This window comes from Melospiza georgiana, chromosome 26, assembly GCF_028018845.1.
Source record: "Melospiza georgiana isolate bMelGeo1 chromosome 26, bMelGeo1.pri, whole genome shotgun sequence".
In the NCBI taxonomy this organism is placed as follows: domain Eukaryota; kingdom Metazoa; phylum Chordata; class Aves; order Passeriformes; family Passerellidae; genus Melospiza; species Melospiza georgiana.
In genome coordinates this window covers 7,631,006-7,645,599 of record NC_080455.1, presented here as the reverse complement: position 1 = coordinate 7,645,599, position 14,594 = coordinate 7,631,006, and positions in this window count along the sequence as shown.

Sequence of the window (14,594 nt, the reverse complement as noted above, 5' to 3'; positions counted from 1 at the left end):
TCTTCCTTTCATTTCCTTTCCTTCTTTTCTTTTTTTTTTTTTCTTTCTTTTTTTCTTTCCCTGCATTTCTAATCTTGGTTTTCCTTTCTAGCTTTAGAATAAAAAAGCAGCAGTAGTAACTTTCAGGCTACCTGGGAGTAAAAAAAAAACTCCAAAACGAAAATGATTTAAAGAAAACTATTCATTCCCTGGGAGCCTGATTTAAAGAAAACTATTCATTCCCTGGGAGCCTGAAATTTTCTACTGCTGCACATGACATAGAGCTTTTATTCCTTCTTATACATAGCTGATATTTTATACTTTATACAGCGGCTCCTGCCGTCTGCACAGGCGCACTGCATGCACAGCGCTGTGGCGTCATTCGGTTCTGTTTAATGAAACTCGGCTGAATTCGGCTTGGTTCGGCTCTTGGTCTAAACTCGTTTCAGTTAGGCTCTCCGGCTAAACTCAGTCGTATTCGGCACGTTGTCTAAATGCAGCTCAAGTCAGCTACACTCGGCTATCGGTTCCAGTCGGCTATCATCGGCTCTTGGTGTAAACTCGGCTATTTTCGGCCGCACTGGGCTCTTCAGTTCAAGTAGGCTGTTTCCGCACTCGGCTCTTCGGGGAAACTCTGCTGTTTCTGGCCACACCCGGCTCTTCGGGGAAACTCGGCTGTTTCCGGCCACACTTGGCTCTTCGGAACAATTCGGCCCGGCTTGGCTTCCTCAGGGCGGGAAAGTGGACGCGAGAGGACCCCGGCACAGCGAGGCGTTTACCCAGATGCCTGTCACAAACCCGCCAAAATACGCTTGCCCACGGTGCCCCTGAGCCCACAGCATGTCTCGAGTACACATGAAACGCCACAGAAAAAACCGTCGGGGCTGCCATGAGGTCGGTATTCCGTGCAGGCAGTCCAGTTACACCCACCCGGTCCTCCGCTTCCCCGCCCTTTTCGCCGCCATGCTGAGAAGGTCAACCAAAAGTCCGCGACATCAGCCACGCGCCACTCCCAAGGTGGCGGCCTCTCGGTGCAGGGCTGCAGTACCGCACTCTGCCCACAAGGCGGCAGCACTGCCGCCCACCCCAGCCGGGGGCGCAGCGCGCCTCGGGGCTGCGGGCAGCGAAGGCGGCAAAAAAGAACAGGGGCGACCCCCGCCGAAAACTGCTCTGAAATAAATGCCCCAAAACAACCGGGAAGAGGAAAAAAAAACCGTCTGCCTCTAATCCAATAGGATAAAAGACAAAAAAAAATTTAAATATTTTTCAAATAAATTGATGTCTTTTTTTTTTTTTTTTTGTAGTGTTTTGTTTTAAGTATTTTTTCATATTAATATGACATTTCTATTTACGATGTATATTGATGTAAACTGTCCATTTATACATTTCTTTTTATAAATACATTTCTATTCCATATTGCATATATCCCTAAAACTTAAATAGATACTTACTATGTAAAAATATGTATAAAAATATACAAATAAATTTCTGTTACGATTTTTACTTCTGTAACACTTGGATGATTTAAAATAAAACCTTTACCTCCATCCAAATTAAAGCCAAAAAGAACCCCTTTTTTCTAAAGTGTATTTAAATATTTTTTAAAATTTTATTTTTCAGGTTCATATTCACATGTACATTTAAAATGTATACTTACGTATACTGTTATTTGTATTCTTCATTACATCTCTTCCTATTATTTGTGTTTCTTTGTATTTTGTGTTTATATATATTTATATCTTGTTTGTATATCTCAATATTTAGAAATATGAGAATAATATCTACATTCATATTATTTAAAATAAAAACCATGCCTCTAACACAATAAGAATAAAAAAACCCCAACCCTTTATTTTAAACAAAATTGAAATAGGTTTTATCCTAATGCTCAATTTTTCTATTCATATTTGTATTTATAATGTATATTAATATATATTGCTTACTTACACATTTATCTTTACCAATGTCAATTTAAAACTAAATTTCTATTCTTTATTAGATCTGATGCGAGTAGTTTTTAAAATTTTTTATATCTTTTTATTCATATTCTTTTATATTTGATTAAATATTTCTGCGTCAAGATTTTTACTTCTGGAATATTTACTACGGCAGCAGGCCATGCAGCAGGGCAGAACAGCTCCAGCACAAAGGTGTGCACACACCCGTGACACAGAACGTGACAAACAGGGGGACATGAAACACAACACATCATGCTTGTGGTGAGGGGATTGAGGTGGGAAGGGAAAAGGGACCCCAAAGACACACCAGGTAACAAGGCACACGAGACAACACCAGACAGACCAGAGCTGTTCTGCACTGCGTACCTGACTTCTGCCATCAAAAGTAGAGCCTCTCCCTTTAGCTGTCCTAAGAGGCCCTTGGAGAAGATTGCTTTTCCCACAGCCAATTTTTAAATCTGGTGCAAGAACTCCCACCCTGATACACTCCCATCTCCAGGCTGTGGCCCGCGACTTATCTTTTGGATGATCGGTGATGGGAATCCACGCTGCACCTGAAATGCGTCTGCCTCGGAAGGCTCTGTGATGGCCTGTGAGCCTCTCGGTCAGCTGCAATAAAGAAAACCAAAACCAAAGTGTGAGTCCAGAGTTATGTAGTCCAAATCCCTGCAAGTCAGCTACTTGCCCTTTCCTAAGTGTGCCTGGCTCCTTCAGGCTCCAGCTTCATCCTGATTCCAAGGCTGTGGCCTTCCTTAGGAGTGGCACCTGGGTTAGAGAAAGGCAAAGTTAAATGGCATTGTTGTGAGTGCAGTGGAGGACCTTGTGTGCTCTAAGAGACGTCAATGCCTCTGCTAGGCTTCTGAACAGACTTGTGTGGGGGGGCCCTCAAATAAACAAATAAACACCCTTTCTCACCCTGCTGCCTGCAAACCCCCTCCCAAGAACTCCTAACTGGATACCTGAACACCCTCCCTCTCCCAGTCACCATCCTCAACTCACCTGAAGCCTCAATCTCAAACATCATCCTTGACACTGGGCAGATCCCTCTTGTGACACGATGAAAAATTGTTGTGCTTGAGAGCTGAGCAATAACAACCACTTCTCCCCGCTGCCCACCTTGACTGCTGGCATCCAGATTGACTTCCTAAAAGAAAGACAAAGAACAGAGCTGTAACACAGTCACCATACACACTTCTGCTGCAGAGACAAATGGGGCCTCACCTGCTCGGGGCAATCCCCTCACCCGGGATGGGGCCCTCTGGCACAGATTTAATCCATCTCAATCTGAAAAAAAAGTTAGGACAAGAGTCAAACTGTTGCAGGATAACTGAAGAGCTCCAGATATGATGTGTCCATCTACAAATCCCATCTAGAGTCCAACTACACCCCACATTACAAATTCCAAGTCCCCGGGCCCTCTCCTATCGCACCAGGCTGTGCGGCAGGGCAGAGCAGCCCCGGCACTAATGTGTGCAGACACCCGTGACACAGGACAGTCAGGACAGGACAGGACAGACAACGGGGACACAACAGGAACAGAAATCTCTTGGCAAGGAAAATGGCTGCAAGGACTGAGAGAATGCAAAAGGAGATGACCGAGCTGAGACCGATGGTGAGCTGATGAGGCTCAGAGAACCCTGGAGGAAGAAGATGCTAACTGAATGCAGTTATTGCAATAAATCAAAGATGGATGCCTAGGAATCCTACAGTCAAAACCCTCTACCTAACCTCGTAATATTACAAGTCCTAATCCACCATAATGGAACCAGGTGGTGCATAGCTGTCCGTACAGCTCAGAAGAAGACCTGACAAGACACCTGACGGGATGCTTCCAAAGACAGAAGAGAATCGGATGCCTGCCTGAGCTCCCGAGTCAAAAGTTCTGTGGCCCGGGTGCCAGGCCAAGGAATGCAGAGATCACAGATGCTAACAAGGATGCCAAGGTTTCTGACAGGCCCCCCTAAGATAAAGATATGGGATACACAAACAACACATAATGCACAATAGACAAGTGACACGAGACACACCGGGACTGCTCTGCCCTGCACACCTCAGCACTGTGATCAAAAGTGAGACGTGGCTTTTATGGGGCCTAAGGGGCCACTCCATTAAAACACTACCCCACCCCCCCCCCAAAAATTGGACTTAAAAACCCCTCCCAGTAATTCCCAAACCAGCACCATGCCTTCATCCCCACTGTGGGCCACAGCCCTCTACTTATCTCTCAGACATCTGCGGATGCCGGGCCCTGTCAGGTGCAAAGAAAGGCCACCTCGTCACCTGGGAAGGTCCTGCTGGCACCGGGCTGGTGTCTCTCAGACAGCTAGATTAAAGAGAACCAAACATCAGGGCCTGATCTTGGCACCGCATCGCCCAAAACCCCACCACTCTGCTACTCACCGCGCTCCTAAGAAGGCCCGGCACCTCCTAACCCTGACCCTCTGCCACACATGGAATGCATCTGCACCTGAAAGAAAGTTACAACATATGTCAAACACCACCAGGATAACTCACAAGCTGCAAACACCTTATGCCAACCTAGGAATAGCATCTAGAGCCCAAGTACAGCCCACATGACAAATTCCCACTCCCTATGGTTTGTCCTACTGCAGCAGGCCATGGGCAGGGCAGAACAGCTCCGGCACAAATGTGTGCACACACCCGTGAAACAGAACGTGACAAACAGGGGGACATGAAACACAACACATCATGCTTGTGGTGAGGGCCTCGAGGGGAGAAGGCAAAAGGGACCCCAAAGACACACTAGGGAACACGGCACACCGGTCAACAGGACACAGACCGGAGCTGTTCTGCCCTGCCCACCTGAAAGCTGCCATCAAAAGTAGAGCCTCTCCCTTTAGCTGTCCTAAGAGGCCCTTGGAGAAGATTGCTTTTCCCTCTGCTCATTTTTAAATCTGCCCCATGAACTCCCAACCTGCTATTCTGCCATCCCAAGGCCGTGGCCCCCGACTTATCTTTTGGATGATCAGTGATGGGAATCCACGTTGCACCTGAAATGAGTCTGCCTCAGAGGGGTCTGTGATGGCCTGTGAGCCTCTCAGTCAGCTGCAATAAAGAAAACCAAAACCAAAGTGTGAGTCCAGAGTTATGTGGGCCAAATCCCTGCAAGTCAGCTACTTGCCCTTTCCTGAGCGTGCCTGGCTCCTTCAGGCTCCAGCTTCATCCTGATTCCAAGGCTGTGGCCTTCCTTAGGAGTGGCACCTGGGTTAGAGAAAGGCAAAGTTAAATGGCATTGCTGTGAGTGCAGTGGAGGACCTTGTGTGCTCTAAGACATGGCAATGCCTCTGCTAGGCTTCTGAACAGCCTTGTGAGGAGGGGGGCCCTCAAATAAACAAATAAACACCCTTTCTCACCCTGCTGCCTGCAAACCCCCTCCCAAGAACTCCTAACTGGATACCTGAACACCCTCCCTCTCCCAGTCACCATCCTTAACTCACCTGAAGCCTCAATCTCAAACATCATCCTTGACACTGGGCAGATCCCTCTTGTGACACGATGAAAAATTGTTGTGCTTGAGAGCTGAGCAATAACAACCACTTCTCCCCGCTGCCCACCTTGACTGCTGGCATCCAGATTGACTTCCTAAAAGAAAGACAAAGAACAGAGCTGTAACACAGTCACCATACACACTTCTGCTGCAGAGACAAATGGGGCCTCACCTGCTCGGGGCAATCCCCTCACCCGGGATGGGGCCCTCTGGCACAGATTTAATCCATCTCAATCTGAAAAAAAAGTTAGGACAAGAGTCAAACTGTTGCAGGATAACTGAAGAGCTCCAGATATGATGTGTCCATCTACAAATCCCATCTAGAGTCCAACTACACCCCACATTACAAATTCCAAGTCCCCGGGCCCTCTCCTATCGCACCAGGCTGTGCGGCAGGGCAGAGCAGCCCCGGCACTAATGTGTGCAGACACCCGTGACACAGGACAGGCAGGACAGGACAGGACAGACAACGGGGACACAACAGGAACAGAAATCTCTTGGCAAGGAAAATGGCTGCAAGGACTGAGAGAATGCAAAAGGACATGACCGAGCTGAGACCGATGGTGAGCTGATGAGGCTCAGAGAACCCTGGAGGAAGAAGATGCTAACTGAATGCAGTTATTGGAATAAATCAAAGATGGATGCCTAGGAATCCTACAGTCAAAACCCTCTACCTAACCTCGTAATATTACAAGTCCTAATCCACCATAATGGAACCAGGTGGTGCATAGCTGTCCGTACAGCTCAGAAGAAGACCTGACAAGACACCTGACGGGATGCTTCCAAAGACAGAAGAGAATCGGATGCCTGCCTGAGCTCCCGAGTCAAAAGTTCTGTGGCCCGGGTGCCAGGCCAAGGAATGCAGAGATCACAGATGCTAACAAGGATGCCAAGGTTTCTGACAGGCCCCCCTAAGATAAAGATATGGGATACACAAACAACACATAATGCACAATAGACAAGTGACACGAGACACACCGGGACTGCTCTGCCCTGCACACCTCAGCACTGTGATCAAAAGTGAGACGTGGCTTTTATGGGGCCTAAGGGGCCACTCCATTAAAACACTACCCCACCCCCCCCCCCAAAAATTGGACTTAAAAACCCCTCCCAGTAATTCCCAAACCAGCACCATGCCTTCATCCCCACTGTGGGCCACAGCCCTCTACTTATCTCTCAGACATCTGCGGATGCCGGGCCCTGTCAGGTGCAAAGAAAGGCCACCTCGTCACCTGGGAAGGTCCTGCTGGCACCGGGCTGGTGTCTCTCAGACAGCTAGATTAAAGAGAACCAAACATCAGGGCCTGATCTTGGCACCGCATCGCCCAAAACCCCACCACTCTGCTACTCACCGCGCTCCTAAGAAGGCCCGGCACCTCCTAACCCTGACCCTCTGCCACACATGGAATGCATCTGCACCTGAAAGAAAGTTACAACATATGTCAAACACCACCAGGATAACTCACAAGCTGCAAACACCTTATGCCAACCTAGGAATAGCATCTAGAGCCCAAGTACAGCCCACATGACAAATTCCCACTCCCTATGGTTTGTCCTACTGCAGCAGGCCATGGGCAGGGCAGAACAGCTCCGGCACAAATGTGTGCACACACCCGTGAAACAGAACGTGACAAACAGGGGGACATGAAACACAACACATCATGCTTGTGGTGAGGGCCTCGAGGGGAGAAGGCAAAAGGGACCCCAAAGACACACTAGGGAACACGGCACACCGGTCAACAGGACACAGACCGGAGCTGTTCTGCCCTGCCCGCCTGAAAGCTGCCATCAAAAGTAGAGCCTCTCCCTTTAGCTGTCCTAAGAGGCCCTTGGAGAAGATTGCTTTTCCCTCTGCTCATTTTTAAATCTGCCCCATAAACTCCCAACCTGCTACTCTGCCATCCCCAGGCCGTGGCCCCCGACTTATCTTTTGGATGATCGGTGATGGGAATCCACATTGCACCTGAAATGAGTCTGCCTCGGAGGGCTCTGTGATGGCCTGTGAGCCTCTCGGTCAGCTGCAATAAAGAAAACCAAAACCAAAGTGTGAGTCCAGAGTTATGTGGGCCAAATCCCTGCAAGTCAGCTACTTGCCCTTTCCTGAGCGTGCCTGGCTCCTTCAGGCTCCAGCTTCATCCTGATTCCAAGGCTGTGGCCTTTATTAAGGTTGGCACCTGGGTTAGAGAAAGGCAAAGTTAAATGGCATTGCTGTGAGTGCAGTGGAGGACCTTGTGTGCTCTAAGACATGGCAATGCCTCTGCTAGGCTTCTGAACAGCCTTGTCGGGGGGAGCCCTCAAATAAACACCCTTTCTCACCCTGCTGCCTGCAAACCCCCTCCCAAGAGCTCCTAACTGGATACCTGAACACCCTCCCTCTCCCAGTCACCATCCTCAACTCACCTGAAGCCTCAATCTCAAACATCATCCTTGACACTGGGCAGATCCCTCTTGTGACACGATGAAAAATTGTTGTGCTTGAGAGCTGAGCAATAACAACCACTTCTCCCCGCTGCCCACCTTGACTGCTGGCATCCAGATTGACTTCCTAAAAGAAAGACAAAGAACAGAGCTGTAACACAGTCACCATACACACTTCTGCTGCAGAGACAAATGGGGCCTCACCTGCTCGGGGCAATCCCCTCACCCGGGATGGGGCCCTCTGGCACAGATTTAATCCATCTCAATCTGAAAAAAAAGTTAGGACAAGAGTCAAACTGTTGCAGGATAACTGAAGAGCTCCAGATATGATGTGTCCATCTACAAATCCCATCTAGAGTCCAACTACACCCCACATTACAAATTCCAAGTCCCCGGGCCCTCTCCTATCGCACCAGGCTGTGCGGCAGGGCAGAGCAGCCCCGGCACTAATGTGTGCAGACACCCGTGACACAGGACAGTCAGGACAGGACAGGACAGACAACGGGGACACAACAGGAACAGAAATCTCTTGGCAAGGAAAATGGCTGCAAGGACTGAGAGAATGCAAAAGGAGATGACCGAGCTGAGACCGATGGTGAGCTGATGAGGCTCAGAGAACCCTGGAGGAAGAAGATGCTAACTGAATGCAGTTATTGGAATAAATCAAAGATGGATGCCTAGGAATCCTACAGTCAAAACCCTCTACCTAACCTCGTAATATTACAAGTCCTAATCCACCATAATGGAACCAGGTGGTGCATAGCTGTCCGTACAGCTCAGAAGAAGACCTGACAAGACACCTGACGGGATGCTTCCAAAGACAGAAGAGAATCGGATGCCTGCCTGAGCTCCCGAGTCAAAAGTTCTGTGGCCCGGGTGCCAGGCCAAGGAATGCAGAGATCACAGATGCTAACAAGGATGCCAAGGTTTCTGACAGGCCCCCCTAAGATAAAGATATGGGATACACAAACAACACATAATGCACAATAGACAAGTGACACGAGACACACCGGGACTGCTCTGCCCTGCACACCTCAGCACTGTGATCAAAAGTGAGACGTGGCTTTTATGGGGCCTAAGGGGCCACTCCATTAAAACACTACCCCACCCCCACCCCCAAAAATTGGACTTAAAAACCCCTCCCAGTAATTCCCAAACCAGCACCATGCCTTCATCCCCACTGTGGGCCACAGCCCTCTACTTATCTCTCAGACATCTGCGGATGCCGGGCCCTGTCAGGTGCAAAGAAAGGCCACCTCGTCACCTGGGAAGGTCCTGCTGGCACCGGGCTGGTGTCTCTCAGACAGCTAGATTAAAGAGAACCAAACATCAGGGCCTGATCTTGGCACCGCATCGCCCAAAACCCCACCACTCTGCTACTCACCGCGCTCCTAAGAAGGCCGGCACCTCCTAACCCTGACCCTCTGCCACACATGGAATGCATCTGCACCTGAAAGAAAGTTACAACATATGTCAAACACCACCAGGATAACTCACAAGCTGCAAACACCTTATGCCAACCTAGGAATAGCATCTAGAGCCCAAGTACAGCCCACATGACAAATTCCCACTCCCTATGGTTTGTCCTACTGCAGCAGGCCATGGGCAGGGCAGAACAGCTCCGGCACAAATGTGTGCACACACCCGTGAAACAGAACGTGACAAACAGGGGGACATGAAACACAACACATCATGCTTGTGGTGAGGGCCTCGAGGGGAGAAGGCAAAAGGGACCCCAAAGACACACTAGGGAACACGGCACACCGGTCAACAGGACACAGACCGGAGCTGTTCTGCCCTGCCCGCCTGAAAGCTGCCATCAAAAGTAGAGCCTCTCCCTTTAGCTGTCCTAAGAGGCCCTTGGAGAAGATTGCTTTTCCCTCTGCTCATTTTTAAATCTGCCCCATAAACTCCCAACCTGCTACTCTGCCATCCCCAGGCCGTGGCCCCCGACTTATCTTTTGGATGATCGGTGATGGGAATCCACATTGCACCTGAAATGAGTCTGCCTCGGAGGGCTCTGTGATGGCCTGTGAGCCTCTCGGTCAGCTGCAATAAAGAAAACCAAAACCAAAGTGTGAGTCCAGAGTTATGTGGGCCAAATCCCTGCAAGTCAGCTACTTGCCCTTTCCTGAGCGTGCCTGGCTCCTTCAGGCTCCAGCTTCATCCTGATTCCAAGGCTGTGGCCTTTATTAAGGTTGGCACCTGGGTTAGAGAAAGGCAAAGTTAAATGGCATTGCTGTGAGTGCAGTGGAGGACCTTGTGTGCTCTAAGACATGGCAATGCCTCTGCTAGGCTTCTGAACAGCCTTGTCGGGGGGAGCCCTCAAATAAACACCCTTTCTCACCCTGCTGCCTGCAAACCCCCTCCCAAGAGCTCCTAACTGGATACCTGAACACCCTCCCTCTCCCAGTCACCATCCTCAACTCACCTGAAGCCTCAATCTCAAACATCATCCTTGACACTGGGCAGATCCCTCTTGTGACACGATGAAAAATTGTTGTGCTTGAGAGCTGAGCAATAACAACCACTTCTCCCCGCTGCCCACCTTGACTGCTGGCATCCAGATTGACTTCCTAAAAGAAAGACAAAGAACAGAGCTGTAACACAGTCACCATACACACTTCTGCTGCAGAGACAAATGGGGCCTCACCTGCTCGGGGCAATCCCCTCACCCGGGATGGGGGCCTCTGGCACAGATTTAATCCATCTCAATCTGAAAAAACAGTTAGGACAAGAGTCAAACTGTTGCAGGATAACTGAAGAGCTCCAGATATGATGTGTCCATCTACAAATCCCATCTAGAGTCCAACTACACCCCACATTACAAATTCCAAGTCCCCGGGCCCTCTCCTATCGCACCAGGCTGTGCGGCAGGGCAGAGCAGCCCCGGCACTAATGTGTGCAGACACCCGTGACACAGGACAGTCAGGACAGGACAGGACAGACAACGGGGACACAACAGGAACAGAAATCTCTTGGCAAGGAAAATGGCTGCAAGGACTGAGAGAATGCAAAAGGAGATGACCGAGCTGAGACCGATGGTGAGCTGATGAGGCTCAGAGAACCCTGGAGGAAGAAGATGCTAACTGAATGCAGTTATTGGAATAAATCAAAGATGGATGCCTAGGAATCCTACAGTCAAAACCCTCTACCTAACCTCGTAATATTACAAGTCCTAATCCACCATAATGGAACCAGGTGGTGCATAGCTGTCCGTACAGCTCAGAAGAAGACCTGACAAGACACCTGACGGGATGCTTCCAAAGACAGAAGAGAATCGGATGCCTGCCTGAGCTCCCGAGTCAAAAGTTCTGTGGCCCGGGTGCCAGGCCAAGGAATGCAGAGATCACAGATGCTAACAAGGATGCCAAGGTTTCTGACAGGCCCCCCTAAGATAAAGATATGGGATACACAAACAACACATAATGCACAATAGACAAGTGACACGAGACACACCGGGACTGCTCTGCCCTGCACACCTCAGCACTGTGATCAAAAGTGAGACGTGGCTTTTATGGGGCCTAAGGGGCCACTCCATTAAAACACTACCCCACCCCCACCCCCAAAAATTGGACTTAAAAACCCCTCCCAGTAATTCCCAAACCAGCACCATGCCTTCATCCCCACTGTGGGCCACAGCCCTCTACTTATCTCTCAGACATCTGCGGATGCCGGGCCCTGTCAGGTGCAAAGAAAGGCCACCTCGTCACCTGGGAAGGTCCTGCTGGCACCGGGCTGGTGTCTCTCAGACAGCTAGATTAAAGAGAACCAAACATCAGGGCCTGATCTTGGCACCGCATCGCCCAAAACCCCACCACTCTGCTACTCACCGCGCTCCTAAGAAGGCCCGGCACCTCCTAACCCTGACCCTCTGCCACACATGGAATGCATCTGCACCTGAAAGAAAGTTACAACATATGTCAAACACCACCAGGATAACTCACAAGCTGCAAACACCTTATGCCAACCTAGGAATAGCATCTAGAGCCCAAGTACAGCCCACATGACAAATTCCCACTCCCTATGGTTTGTCCTACTGCAGCAGGCCATGGGCAGCGCAGAACAGCTCCGGCACAAATGTGTGCACACACCCGTGAAACAGAACGTGACAAACAGGGGGACATGAAACACAACACATCATGCTTGTGGTGAGGGCCTCGAGGGGAGAAGGCAAAAGGGACCCCAAAGACACACTAGGGAACACGGCACACCGGTCAACAGGACACAGACCGGAGCTGTTCTGCCCTGCCCGCCTGAAAGCTGCCATCAAAAGTAGAGCCTCTCCCTTTAGCTGTCCTAAGAGGCCCTTGGAGAAGATTGCTTTTCCCTCTGCTCATTTTTAAATCTGCCCCATAAACTCCCAACCTGCTACTCTGCCATCCCCAGGCCGTGGCCCCCGACTTATCTTTTGGATGATCGGTGATGGGAATCCACATTGCACCTGAAATGAGTCTGCCTCGGAGGGCTCTGTGATGGCCTGTGAGCCTCTCGGTCAGCTGCAATAAAGAAAACCAAAACCAAAGTGTGAGTCCAGAGTTATGTGGGCCAAATCCCTGCAAGTCAGCTACTTGCCCTTTCCTGAGCGTGCCTGGCTCCTTCAGGCTCCAGCTTCATCCTGATTCCAAGGCTGTGGCCTTTATTAAGGTTGGCACCTGGGTTAGAGAAAGGCAAAGTTAAATGGCATTGCTGTGAGTGCAGTGGAGGACCTTGTGTGCTCTAAGACATGGCAATGCCTCTGCTAGGCTTCTGAACAGCCTTGTCGGGGGGAGCCCTCAAATAAACACCCTTTCTCACCCTGCTGCCTGCAAACCCCCTCCCAAGAGCTCCTAACTGGATACCTGAACACCCTCCCTCTCCCAGTCACCATCCTCAACTCACCTGAAGCCTCAATCTCAAACATCATCCTTGACACTGGGCAGATCCCTCTTGTGACACGATGAAAAATTGTTGTGCTTGAGAGCTGAGCAATAACAACCACTTCTCCCCGCTGCCCACCTTGACTGCTGGCATCCAGATTGACTTCCTAAAAGAAAGACAAAGAACAGAGCTGTAACACAGTCACCATACACACTTCTGCTGCAGAGACAAATGGGGCCTCACCTGCTCGGGGCAATCCCCTCACCCGGGATGGGGGCCTCTGGCACAGATTTAATCCATCTCAATCTGAAAAAAAAGTTAGGACAAGAGTCAAACTGTTGCAGGACAACTGAAGAGCTCCAGATATGATGTGTCCATCTACAAATCCCATCTAGAGTCCAACTACACCCCACATTACAAATTCCAAGTCCCCGGGCCCTCTCCTATCGCACCAGGCTATGCGGCAGGGCAGAGCAGCCCCGGCACTAATGTGTGCAGACACCCGTAACACAGGACAGGCAGGACAGGACAGGACAGACAACGGGGACACAACAGGAACAGAAATCTCTTGGCAAGGAAAATGGCTGCAAGGACTGAGAGAATGCAAAAGGAGATGACCGAGCTGAGACCGATGGTGAGCTGATGAGGCTCAGAGAACCCTGGAGGAAGAATGCTAACTGAATGCAGTTATTGGAATAAATCAAAGATGGATGCCTAGGAATCCTACAGTCAAAACCCTCTACCTAACCTCGTAATATTACAAGTCCTAATCCACCATAATGGAACCAGGTGGTGCATAGCTGTCCGTAAAGCTCAGAAGAAGATCTGACAAGACACCTGACTGGATGCTTCCAAAGACAGAAGAGAATCGGATGCCTGCCTGAGCTCCCGAGTCAAAAGTTCTGTGGCCCGGGTGCCAGGCCAAGGAATGCAGAGATCACAGATGCTAACAAGGATGCCAAGGTTTCTGACAGGCCCCCCTAAGATAAAGATATGGGATACACAAACAACACATAATGCACAATAGACAAGTGACACGAGACACACCGGGACTGCTCTGCCCTGCACACCTCAGCACTGTGATCAAAAGTGAGACGTGGCTTTTATGGGGCCTAAGGGGCCACTTCATGAAAACACTACCCCCCCCACCCCCAAAATTGGACTCAAAAACCCCTCCCAGTAATTCCCAAACCAGCACCATGCCTTCATCCCCACTGTGGGCCACAGCCCTCTACTTATCTCTCAGACATCTGCGGATGCCGGGCCCTGTCAGGTGCAAAGAAAGGCCACCTCGTCACCTGGGAAGGTCCTGCTGGCACCGGGCTGGTGTCTCTCAGACAGCTAGATTAAAGAGAACCAAACATCAGAGCCTGATCTTGGCACCGCATCGCCCAAAACCCCACCACTCTGCTACTCACCGCGCTCCTAAGAAGGCCCGGCACCTCCTAACCCTGACTCTCTGCCACACATGGAATGCATCTGCACCTGAAAGAAAGTTACAACATATGTCAAACACCACCAGGATAACTCACAAGCTGCAAACACCTTATGCCAACCTAGGAATAGCATCTAGAGCCCAAGTACAGCCCACATGACAAATTCCCACTCCCTATGGTTTGTCCTACTGCAGCAGGCCATGGGCAGCGCAGAACAGCTCCGGCACAAATGTGTGCACACACCCGTGAAACAGAACGTGACAAACAGGGGGACATGAAACACAACACATCATGCTTGTGGTGAGGGCCTCGAGGGGAGAAGGCAAAAGGGACCCCAAAGACACACTAGGGAACACGGCACACCGGTCAACAGGACACAGACCGGAGCTGTTCTGCCCTGCCCGCCTGAAAGCTGCCATCAAAAGTAGAGCCTTT